This window comes from Stegodyphus dumicola, chromosome 10 (assembly GCF_044657685.1).
Source record: "Stegodyphus dumicola isolate Sdum_Otavi_A_Nest chromosome 10, ASM4465768v1".
Taxonomy (NCBI): Eukaryota; Metazoa; Arthropoda; class Arachnida; order Araneae; family Eresidae; genus Stegodyphus; species Stegodyphus dumicola.
The window spans coordinates 34,259,076-34,271,983 of NC_140777.1; the positions used below are offsets into that span (position 1 = coordinate 34,259,076).

Below are 12,908 nucleotides of genomic sequence, written 5' to 3' on the forward strand. Positions count from 1 at the left end.
CTACTAGTAACCAGAGCCAGTATTAGAGGTTTTTGCTGCTCACTACAATATCTTATCACTATAATGCTCACTATAATATCCGTGGCTCTTACTTCTGCCACGCGCCGCCAGTGGCTGAGTGGTTAAGAATATTGATTACTGGAAGTTCGACCTGGTTTCGGTTCGATCCCAGGCGAACCAGCTGGCTGCATGGTTTGTTTTCCTGTTGTGCAACATGAATACGACCCAGTTTCCTTCAGCAATTAGGCTCACCCGCGGCCGAGCGGTTAAATCGCTGAACACTGGTAGTTCCGACCTGGGTTCGAATCAAGGCGAACGGGCTGGCTACATGGGCGTTTTCATAAGCTTCCCCGTGTGTAACGTGTATGGGGAGCTTTGCTATAAACTAAACTAAGCCTTCAGAAACTTCCTCCACGAAAGCATCTGCTATCTGCCACCTCGTGGCTTTGCTATATTCAAAGAGCCTAACCCAATTCTAGCACTCAGTTCCTCTCTAAATTCTAGCGGGCGAGCGCTAAAGTCGCCTATTACTGGTAGTTCAACCTCGGCACATTATCTGAGTTCAGCTTTGAATGAAAACAACATAAAGTGTTATAATGAACGATTAGTTTAAAGATTTCACTTGATACTGAAATGCATAAAATCAAATTGCGTTTCTACATATCAGATTTATAAAGTACAGCTGATAATTGTAGGAATATCAGGTTCATAAAGAACAGTTGATAAATACATGAGAAGTGGGAAGGAATTCATAAATTACAGAATTTAATGGTTGTAACGAAAATTTTAAGCACGAACGTTCTTCATAAAGTTATGAAAAAAAAGCAGTCAGTACCTTTAGTGCGGATAGTAATCACTACCAAAAATCTATGCTTTTCTGCCAATTTTTTGGTAGTTTTTCAAAACCTTCGGCTCGGAAACTTGGTGGCCCGAGTTCAAACACAGGTCAACCTCATTTCGGACGTCTTGTGCAGAAGTGAAGATAGGATCAGCAAGATGTAGCTGATAGTCCGAACGTGCGATGTCGGGGTTATATGGTGGATGTGGTGAAAGATCCCTTTCGAGTCCGTACAGAGGCCAGCCGGTGAATGCAGACACGTATGGTATTATCTTGATGGAACGTTACCTTTCTGCGCCGGAACTCAATTCGACTCTTTTTGCTTGATAGCAGCGTCAACATGCACTAGCATCTCGTTGTATCCTTTACTGTCAAGGGTTTTACCTTTTTCCATATACTATTTGTGATTAATACCACGGCAATCCCACCAAATACAAAAGAATGATCTTTTTGTTAGTCAAATTACGCTTTACGATGCTGCCGACGGACTCACGGGCGCAGATCAACTAAATTTTGGCCTATGTTGTTGAAATAAATTTATTTTTCAACACAAGTGACTATCTGGTCCAGAACTTTAACTTTGCGTTGATATTCGAGAAGAATAGTACAGGCTCGAACACGTCTGACCTTATCTGCTTGAGTCAGCTCATGCGGCGCACAGCTGACGTTTATGTGATGCATAGTGCGACTAATGGAGAGATTCATTTTTATGGATAATACCACGGCAATCTCACCAGATCCAAAGCATGATCTTTTCGTTAGTCAAATTACGCTTTGCGACGCTGCCGACAGGCTCACCGAGCGCAGACCAGCTCCCTTTTCGACCTGTATTGTTTGTGTAAACTTGTCTAACTTTGAAAGAAAAAAAAAAAAAAAAAACTATGTATATAACACGCAAAGATATTACAGAACATAAATTTACTCAATTTTATTGGATTACCAAAGGAGGAAAAAATACTCAGATAACTCTCTTAGAATTCTTAAACGCTAAATTAAGAATAAATTTTATAAAATGTTTACTAATAAATACAAGTATTTTAAATAATAAATTTTTCCATCTCTACATATACCACGTTTAGCGGAGTGTCGCATTTGACTTTACAATTAAGCTCCGAAATTTCCTTGCTGTAGATTGGATGATTACCAATATACTTACAATCCTACTAGTAACCAGGGCCACTATTAGGGATTTTTGCTACTCAGTACATTATCTGTGGCTCCTACCACACGCCACCAGTGGCCGAGTGGTTAAAACTACTGAATACTGGAAGTTCGAACTGGTTTGGGTTCGATGCAAGACGAATCAGCTGGTTGCATTGTTTGTTTTCACCGTGTGTAACATGAATACAAGCCAGTTCCCTTCAGCAATTAGGCCCTCCCGCGGTAGAGGAATTAAATCGCTGAACACTGGTAGTTTCGACCTGGATTCGAATCAAGGCTAACGGGCCGGCTGCATGGACGTTTTCATAATTTTCTGTATGTGTAACGTGTATGGGTTGTCAATTTCTCTAAGAAAGTTCAACATGAAGGCATCCTACTGTGCTTTGCCATAATAACCTAATCTAAGCCTTCAGAAAATGACTCCACGAAGGCCTGCCATCTTAAGAAGGTAACCCTCGTGGCTTTGCTACATTCAAAGAGCCTAACGCAATTCTAGCAAACGAGCCGCCGAACACTGGTAGTTCATCCGGAGTTCAAGCCTCGATAACGAGTTGGATGCATGACCGATTTTGGTGTTTTCCAAATTCACCTGCTTTGGCGTAATCAAACTCTATAATTCTAAACAAACTGACGTTCGGTTCGGCTCCAACGGCTCTACCACCACGTTCCAAATTATAATTACAGTTCAACAAATAAATGTCTGGCGTATACATTCGAATACCCTAAGTAAAAAAAAAAGGGGGGGCTTTTTAATTTCTTCCACAACCAAGCATGCATGCACATAAAGCGAATAAAGAAAAACTTATGGAGTGCAATAGGGTTCTAATCCATAACATATTTAGTTAGTGATCGCCATCATTGGGAGCTATAAATATGCTATATTGACGGAAAGGAGAAAATTTTACTTCCTGAGTGAGCTAATTCAGAACTAGTCATTATTTCATCTGTCATCTTAAATTTAGGATGTCAAATTACGCGACTAACAAAAACCTAGTATTTATATGAAGCTTGATAAAAATCAAAGTTTTGAAGATGGTATATGTGATCATGTTCGGTTGATTACCATTATGATCAGCAAATAACAACAGCAATTTACTGATGTCTTTCTTAGCTTTATATTCAGATGTAGTTTTCAGGGCAACTAGAGAAAATTTATTAATTACTTTTATTATTTTTGATACTTTATACGTACGAAGATACATACTTGTAGGAAGAGAGATATAAATATCATATTCGAACAAATAAAAATAAATCGTGACGTGAAGACCCTAGAGATACGGCTTCTGATTGCTTTTCAAATTTTTACCATATTAGTAACGATATAATCGAATAATCTTTCAAAGATTATTGTTTACCGATTTTAGGTAACAACTAGAAAACATTTTTTCGAACTTATCCTCAAACAAGTTTGCTATTGGTAATGAATACTGCTGTATCATGAATCAGGTACGGCGCTATGCATTTTGCTGACTTTGTACGCAATAAATTCTGTTGTCAAGTGCCCTTCCCACAAAATTCTAAAATTTTATTGCTTGATGCTTCGCTGAATTTTACAATTTTGCTGTACGTAAATTCTGCCGTACCGGCAGTGATCATGATTTCAAATTCCCCCTCCCCGAGATTTACTGTGTTATCTGAAAAACAGCTCACAAGTTGCTAAAAATAGCTATAAAACTGGTTCCACAGCTTTTAGCAACGGCCTCCCGTTGTGCGTTTGGAAACTCAGCTTTTGAAAGAAAAGGAAGGGGAATAATTTCTCCCTGACTACAGTATAGATGAGGCCGTGACTTTGTTTGAGCTACTGCAGAATGTTCTGAAGTACACTTTTTTCTGTTTCGGCAACATTCATCTTGAGAATTCAACACCTGTTCATTAGCCCTTAGTAATTGACAGAAATGCTTTTAGAAAGTAGTGGGTTCATTGATACCAACAAAATGGTTGGTATCAATAAACTGGGGAGACGTTAGTTTCAGTTGTTGGGTTCAAATGAACCTTTCAAATACTAAAAAAGTCCTTTTGCATAATCGAAAGAATTTCATCTGAGAATAATTTTTCTACTTAAAAATGAGTTTTGCAGTACTTTTTAAATACTACTTGTATTTTTATTTTCGAAAATTTTCATAACTATTGTAATTAATTATTTCCAATTTTAATAACTCGCAGAAAAAACACAATTTTCAAGAAATTTTTTTATTATGGATATTCAAACTTATACTAATATACAGCATCTTTTATATTCCTTATACATTTGACACTGCATGCTTCAACCTGCATGTAAGTTTCTCTTCCTTAGTAACTCCTGACCCATAGACGTCTCAATGAAAGCCAAATCATGCACAAAATTTTCACCTGAAAAAAAAGAGAAAAAAGAAAATGATAAAATATTTTTAACACCATATTCTCGACCCCCCCAAAAAAAAAAGAAATTGCAAGAAATACAAATTTCTAACAGAAAAATGCATTTTCAAACAGCTGAAATTGTTTCACAAATTAATAATGCAGATAGCAAATGTAACATATGACACTATTGCCACTCAGTGCAATCTCTGCATATCCTAAATTCTGCTGGCTGATGTCTTCGTAAGTTCTGAACATTTTTTTGCCTCTAAATTCTGCTGCTCAGTGCCCTCTGCTAAATTATAAAATTTTGCTATGCACTATTCTCTGAATTCTAAAAATTTTGACTACCACTGGTTGCACAGGCCCTGATCAAAGCAAAGAGGCAAGATGCTACCTGCTATTGATAAACTGCCTTATAAATACCACAAATCTAAATAAATATCAGTTTTATTTCGAAAACAGAATTATCTCACAGCTAAAGCATTGCCTTTGCAGAAAATCTTCTAAATGGAAATAGAATTGCATCCACATTACATGTGCAGAATCCCAATAATTCATTTTAAACAGTTCCAAACCATAGTTAGGCTTAGAACTCACAACAGTATTCTTCTTGGAAGTCTTCCTAAGGAAATGGTAGTATATTCAGGGAACATGTGGGCAAAATCATGACAGTATATCACAAGCCTAATTCTTGACCATACATACTAGAAAGATCACAGAAATTCCTCACAGGAAGCTAGATTCATATAACAAAATTTCATGCAACATATGGCATATGGGAAAAAGCAAGGACATTATAATCACTAGCATAGTTTATACCCAAATGAGTTGAAGATGGTGCACTATGTGCTCACAGCTGATTATCACTAATGCAGATATATATTTACTAATATTTAGAAGATGATGTCAGAGGAATGATGAAGTATAGCAAAATATACAAAACATTAGTCCTTAAATCCAACAGTGAATTGTGATCAGTAAGTATGATGAATTTGCGTCCTTCCGATACATGTTTAAAATGCTTGACAGAAAGATATATTCCTAAGACTTCTCTGTCATAGGTACTATAAACCTTCTGTGCATTATTTAATGTTTTAGAGTAGAACACAATAGGTTTTCAGTCTTGTTCTTCCAATTGCTGCAATACTGATCCTATAGGAAAGTCTGATGCATCTGCACACAAAGAGTAATCCATTGGGAAACACAAAAGGGCACCATTGACTAAATCAGATTTGCACTTCTCAAACTGGTGAATTCCTTCATCTGTGCAGGCCTACCAGCGGCCGAGCGGTAAAATCGCTGAACACTGGTAGTTCGGTCCGAGGTTCGAATCCCGCGAACGGACTGGCTGCATGGGCGTTTTCGTGGTTTTCCCCATGTGTAACGTGTATATGAGCCAGTTTCCCTTAGAAAGTCCTCCACGAAGGCATCCCTTCTGTTAGGCAGATAGCCCTAGTGTGCTTTGCCATAATTAAATACACTAAACACCTTCATCTGTGCATGGAACTTTACAATGATCTTTTTTTATCGCCCTTTAACATTTCGTGTATGACTCCTTGAGTTTCTGCAGCATTTTTCAAAAAGCATCGATAAAATTTTATCATGCCCATAAATGAACAAAGCTATGTATTGTCGGTAATTTACATTGCAGATTACTTCAACCTTTTCCGGCAGCAAACAGGAAGCTTCTGTAGTTATGAGGTAACCCATAACTTATGTTTAATATGTAATACATAATGTAATATCCCACCACATTACCCGTTTCCAATCCTCAGATGTCCAGTGTCTTTTCTCGACACCACTGAAAATGAAGTCTTGCATGTCGGCAGAACTGAGCGATTTTCTTACAGGCACCAAAACTATGCATTCCTATCGCTCTGCAATTCGCTGCGCATAGTTCTAGCTGAAATTTGTTGGGAAGAGCCTTGGTTGACGATTTGTGATAGTTGAATCCGTGTTCTGCCGTACAATTCATCGGAGATACCGCCGATCACTGTCTTTGAAAACTATGCTCGAACTGCAGTTACATTTTTTAGAGAAGGATTCGAAATCGATGCCCCCACTAAATGTGCACCAACAATAAGCCCCTTTTTCAAATGGTGAACGATCTGCCGCCTTTTTTTCCCCATTTTACTTCATTCATCATGAAAAGCACTCTTACACCTTACTTATACTGGCATTTTAACCAAGTATAATCCACATCATAGAAAAAATTTGGATATTTCATCCCTAGCATGCATTCAGATGAAAATCTGAAAGGTTTCTTATTGATTGGCCAGTGTGTGTATTATTATATTATGCAACATGAGGCAGCATTAACATGTGGAGCTGGGAAGGCTTCTAATGATCACCTTTCTCTCTTGTGAGAGCAGGATGCACTGAAATTTGATGTCCTTATTTTTTAGCATGGTTATGAGTTTTGTAGACAAGTGGATCATCCACGTTCAAGATATAAGCAATCATCTTTCCACGATACTCAATTTTGTATATCTTCTTCTCAAATATCATTGTATTGATGTCCTTCCAGCTGAATCAGGAGTCCTGAATTGTGATAGGATTAATGCAAGCCACTTGTTTGGTGTAGCAGAATCTATCTTGATTCTCCTGGGTTGCATCGTTGTCAGTGTACATGTCAGGCTGGGTAAGTAAGTAAGTTTTAGGCTTCCCTGCTCCGTGAACTAAATGAGAAGTGGATGATGAAACATTCAGAAAAGAGATGCAATGGTAGTGCAGCACAGGAGATTCTAGCTTCAAGTATTGATTACAGAATTATGGCAGAATTGATCAGACGTATCTATTACTGAAAGCAGAGACTTTTTGAACATATTTTTTTAGAGAAATGGTAATATTCTAATTAGGTATGGATTTAATCATAATGCTTTGTTGCAGGCATAGTTTTTATTCAGACATAGAAAATGTTACGGTGTGCTGGCTTGGCTTGTTACTGATTACAAATCAAAAATAATTTTTGGTTTCCTGATTCTTTTCTCTCCTGCATTCTTTCTAGGAGATGAAATAATTTTATCTGCTTCTGAAATTTCAATTTCTCTTTTTTCTTGTGTTTGTTTTACAGAAGCAGTGGCCTGTTTTTGTTTCTCATTCTGTGCTCTAGCATCAACAATATACTTCGGTTCTCTAAGAGACATTTTTCTTGGTGCTCTTGGATCAACAAGCTCAGGAAGAATACAATTCACGTAAAATTTTTCGAGTTTTGGAACTAAACTGATCCAGAAAGTTTTGTCTTCGGGTATTCTTAATGTGATTGCATCTTCTCTGCACCATATATATAAATCACACCAATTCCTCTCTGTTATGGATAACTGCCCTTGAATTTGAAAATAATATTTGTGGCTTTTCGGTAAATAAAGATTATTATCAGCATCCATCCGAAGACCAACAGAATTAGGCTTGCTGAAAAAGTCTGACAAGTCTGCTGAGAATCTGGCTGTATAAGGACATTTTATTTCAAGTAATCCATCTTCGTCTATCAATCCATCTGGCGAAGTACAAAGAAAGGGATATTTAGGATCAATAAAAAGGCCACAACGTCTGATGTTTTTTCCCATATGCTTTTCCTTGTATTGATTTAAGGCTACTGCTTCGTTAGCCAAGCCATACTTTAATGCTTTAGTTGAAACGTTATCATTATATATGATACGCTCTAATGTCCTAGCCTGCACTATTACAAAAGACATATTGCAAATTGTTCTGCCAGATGGTAATGGATTTGCCTTTCGTCGATCTTCCCTTTCGATAATTAAAGGTAAATCAGGACACAGAAATTCATCATTAAGGTTCTCCTGAAGAGGCTCAGACTCCAAGCTAAAATATATATATATATATATATATATGTAAGATAAAAATATATGAATCAGAATTATAATATAACTATAAACATTAATTCTTCCTCTCTATTCTAAAATCGTAATAACGTATCTGCATTGCGTCATTCAAATTAATCATGCGATCTTACGTAACCGTTAATACCAGATGCCTCTTAACAACCAATCACCGAATTGTAAACCAAAACTTTTCTCTTCACGTACTTCCATCTTTCATAACTACGCACTTCAGCTTTTGCCCTCTGCTCTGCTAAGATGTAATTTCGCTGGCTTGCTTTCTATCTTAACAATATATAAAAATGTAAATCTTGTGTGGAAAGGCACGACTAGTGCCAAGTGATTGTGGCCACAAATATCAATTGGAAATAAAAATGGAATTAAAACTGCTTCGACTGCCAAGTTCTTTAGATATTACCAAGTTAGCATTACTAGCATACTGCGCAATCAAAATGTTCTTCAATATGGGTCTCATCACGCATCTACAGTGTTCCGTCTTTTCCTTGTGTTTTTATTATGACATATATATATATATATATATATATATGTATGTATGTATATATATATATATATGTATATATATATATATATATATATACACACAATATATATACATATATATAATTAATATATATAAATATTACAAATTAGGTTTAAATTTGGCTTATTTGATGACAGCAAAGCACTTGATCTTCCTAAGAGGAGGGATGCTTTCATGGAGGACTTTCTAAGGGAAATGGCTCATATACACATTATACACGGGGAAAACCATGAAAACGCCCATGCAGGCAGCCCATTCGCAATTAGGTTTAGAAAAATTTAGGCAACAGATAGCAAATAAATTAACAATAATAATACACTGGATTACCAGTATATTACTACAAGAAGATGAGTCATCTTCACAACTGGTGCTTCCATGCTCGCAGTGTCATTTGCTCGTGCAATATTAGTCAGTACTTTGTGTGCCGGAGGTTTCACATGAAGGGCCTCTACACCTGAGTATAAAATGTTCGTGTTCCAGTAAACACTGAATTCAGAGGGGCAAGAATAACTCTTTCATGGTGGATAACTCAGTTACCAAATGGCTTTCTAAAGCTCTATTCAAGCCGTTGTATAAATGTCATAATTCCCAACTAACAACGCTTCGTAGTCAGACCTTGCTATGTCACAAAAACTAGTTTGGGCATTAAGCTTGAAGTTTTCAACTTTGTGCCGACTTGATATAACAGTCAACCAATCAGAGCATATACATAAAGCCTATTGAGAGAGAAAGCTGTAGACACATACATGCATGCACAAATTTAGCTTCTCTAATTGGCTATGGCTTAGACCCTCTCTCGCAGGTGTGAATGGAACTCCCACATTTTGTGCCTTATGATTATGCGTCTATGACATTTATACCATCATGTGAACGGAGCCTTAGGATGGCATACTAAGAAGATGCACTGTCTTGTGGGGATAAGCAATTTATACTCCTAAGCCTAAAAAAAAACTTGGAAAAAAAAGATCACGACTTAAATTTGTTGTCTAATTGCTCTAATTTGAGGCACATTACGAGAGGAAAGCAAAGGTAGTAATCAGAATTATTTAAAAAATTTTATCCTTATATTTTTCTTAAAAATTCTGTAAAATAATAAAATTTTTGGTTTTCCTCAAATAAATATATATGGAAAAAATAATAGCCACATAATCACAGATTTCATTCTGTTATATTTTATTAACAAAATTTAAATTATTAAAAATCTCTTTCATGAAGGGAACATAAAACATCATGAAAACAATGAAAAAGAAGCAATATTTAAAAAAGATAGTAGGCTTATTGATGAGGCTCCCATCAAAAGAATCAAACCCCAAAATATTTTCATTTGGCCCAAAATATTTCATCAAACCCCAAAATATTTCATCCTAAGGCAGTGTCCCGTCTAAAAATTTCACTGATTTCAATGAATATATTTTTAAAAAAATCTTTTATTTTCAAGTTCTTTCATGCAAAACGCCCAAATTTGGTACAAATCAAATTCATCCCCCTCTTTTTGATAGCTACAATATTATATTTAACAGTTTTAATAGCTATCAGTATGTAAACAACATAATGTAACACCATAAAAGAAAAACATAAATGATGACATTTTAATTTTGGCATAGAGAAATACATATTTACCCCAAAAGAGAGCTTGTATTTCTACCTTCTACGTCAGAGTCAATAACTGAAATGTCCAGATCAGAACTGAGAAGAAAAGAACCATAATTAGTTTAATTAAGATACAATAACACACCGACCAAGTATTAATTTGAGAGTCAACCAACAAAAATCAGCATCATATTTTGAAATATTCACTATTTGAAAATATAACGCTGATTTTGGTTGCTTGACTTCTAAATTAATACATAATTAGTTAACCATAATGAAGTCGCTGTAAGAGTTTCAATATCATGCACAGCTAATATCTATTTTAGAAATATACCAACTTACCTCAGGAAAGCCTGGTTTGTCTTAGGAACATTAGCTGTAACTTCTGGCGTAGAAAAGTCAAATTTTTCACTTCCGGACCTAAGAATGAAAGAAATAAACTGCTATAACATAATAATAATAATAATAATAATAATAAAAAAACATGAATAAATAAATAACACATAACAAATTTAAGCATTAAGCTATGTATGACTACCACCCATCTCAGACAGTGCGACAGATATTGCTGTATACTGTTTCGCCATACCCTGTGTAGCTATTATATCATGCTGTATAGTTTAGAAAAATTACAAAATGTGTTATTTATATCTATCTAAAATGGTACATTACTACATGATTTGTAAGAATAAATTAGAGGGCTCTGCGAATGAAATTCCTTCCAATTAAAAAATGTAGGAATAAAGAAAATGCAGGAATTGCAAATGCAGAAATGAAAAAGGGATTATATTTTTTTGCACAGAATCCAGATGACATATTTTTCAACATTTTAGAAATTTCAATATTAATTTTAGGGGCCTAAAATATTAGGCCCCTAAAAGCAGAATATAGTTTTTAAATGTTCAGATAATCTTCCTATGAGAAGAATTCCTTTGAGAAGTACACATCTGAACCACAATTAAAAAACATGTACAAGAACAGAGCTGAGGACTTCTGTTTGCAGAAAGTCTGTCACATAACATATGAAAAGTTTCTTATTGGTAGATTTTTGATCAGACAGATATTTTATTGTTATACAGAGAAAGCATTCACTCCCTTTATACTGGAGATAATTCAATTTGGACAATGGCAAAAAGGCTAAGCAAGCCTGAGCGTATTGGTCCCATTCTTGGCACTAGTTTGGTTTACGCTCAAAATACACGGCAGATATTTTCTAATTACCTGCATCCCAATATCAATTCAATTCAGCTTTTGGTGGAATTTACCATTTGTGACATATTTTTCAAAAACTACACTTCACAACATGCATACATGACAAATACACAGAACCATAAATAAACAAGCAATAATATATATTTATATATAAATTTTACTAAATGATCATAAAATGTTCCAACGCTAAAAGAAAGTTTTAACATATAAGTAAATGACATAATAAAAAAAAGCAAGTTGAACAGCGAGCACATGAATAAATGTGCATACACCTGTAAAAATATACCATAGGTAACTGACAAAGCATTTCGTAGCAAACATATGACTATAAAATTTCCAATAATACATGTAATGATGGTGAATTCAATTTAGATTGCAAGAACATGCTCATACTTTTGAAAAGATTCAATTATTTCAGCAATTCCTTGTGAATTGGAATTTACCCTTTCAATATTTCCCAACAATTTAGTGTGAATGGAGGAATAAATTGTTATAACAGAATTGAACAATTATTAGCATCCCCTCATACACACACATACAAAAAAAAAAAAAAAAAAAAAAAAAAAAAAAACTTTGTAAAAAAATCATCCGGGCAATGATTCTCCTTTGACACAGATGCAGTTGTATCAATAATTTCTGACCTTCAATAAAAAAAAATACGCATATTTTACTTCGGAATTAACTTACTACGAAATCATAAACACGAGGTAGTCGATATAAAGAATAAATTATTTCTCACCTTTCGAAAACATCCGCTTGTTCGGAATCTTCCACATCTCGGGAATTTAATTTCATATTTTTTTCTTGAGCTCGACGTTTACGCTGAATTCTGGATCTTTTATTAAAACCAGGATGTTTTTTCGGTCGTCCTTGATATTTTCGCATATTTTTTGCAAACTGACCACAGTACAAATAAATGTAAACAAAACGTCATTCTGCCGTAAACGTCATTCTGCTGACAGCTGACAATGTTTAGTGAAAACTGTGTATAAAGGAATATATGAAACGCTTCTAAATATTATTTAGAAAAAATATGATTTATAACTGATATCAAAATCAATTACTTCGTGAATTTTTGCAGAAATAAGATTACAATGTTAAATTTTAACTCGTAGCGCCATCTATTGATGGCTTTCCAAACTAAACATTAAAATTACGTATTTCAAACTAATTTTTTTAAAATATAATATTTAAGTAAATTTCATTCCAAACCTGATTCTAACATTTTGATTCCAAAACTGACCTATTGCTTTATATTTCTGCCAAATTTCACGCAATATAGTTTCTTAATTAGCGATTCTGCGTGTAAACAAATTTTTAGTATTGTAATGCTGCTGTAGTAGACCACCTTAAAAAACGGGATTTTCCTTCACATAAGACAGCAGCA

At 35.1% G+C, this 12,908-nt stretch overlaps 1 long non-coding RNA gene across 1 annotated transcript; it reads right to left on the reverse strand.

The window, feature by feature from the left end:
• Positions 1-4,179: 4,179 nt before the first annotated feature.
• LOC146994942 (uncharacterized) lies at positions 4,180-12,433 on the reverse strand. The gene is made up of 4 exons (XR_015043383.1): positions 12,094-12,433; positions 10,652-10,729; positions 10,340-10,405; positions 4,180-4,348 (listed from the first exon to the last, which is right to left on the reverse strand). It is a non-coding gene; the product is annotated as an uncharacterized LOC146994942 (long non-coding RNA).
• Positions 12,434-12,908: the final 475 nt, after the last annotated feature.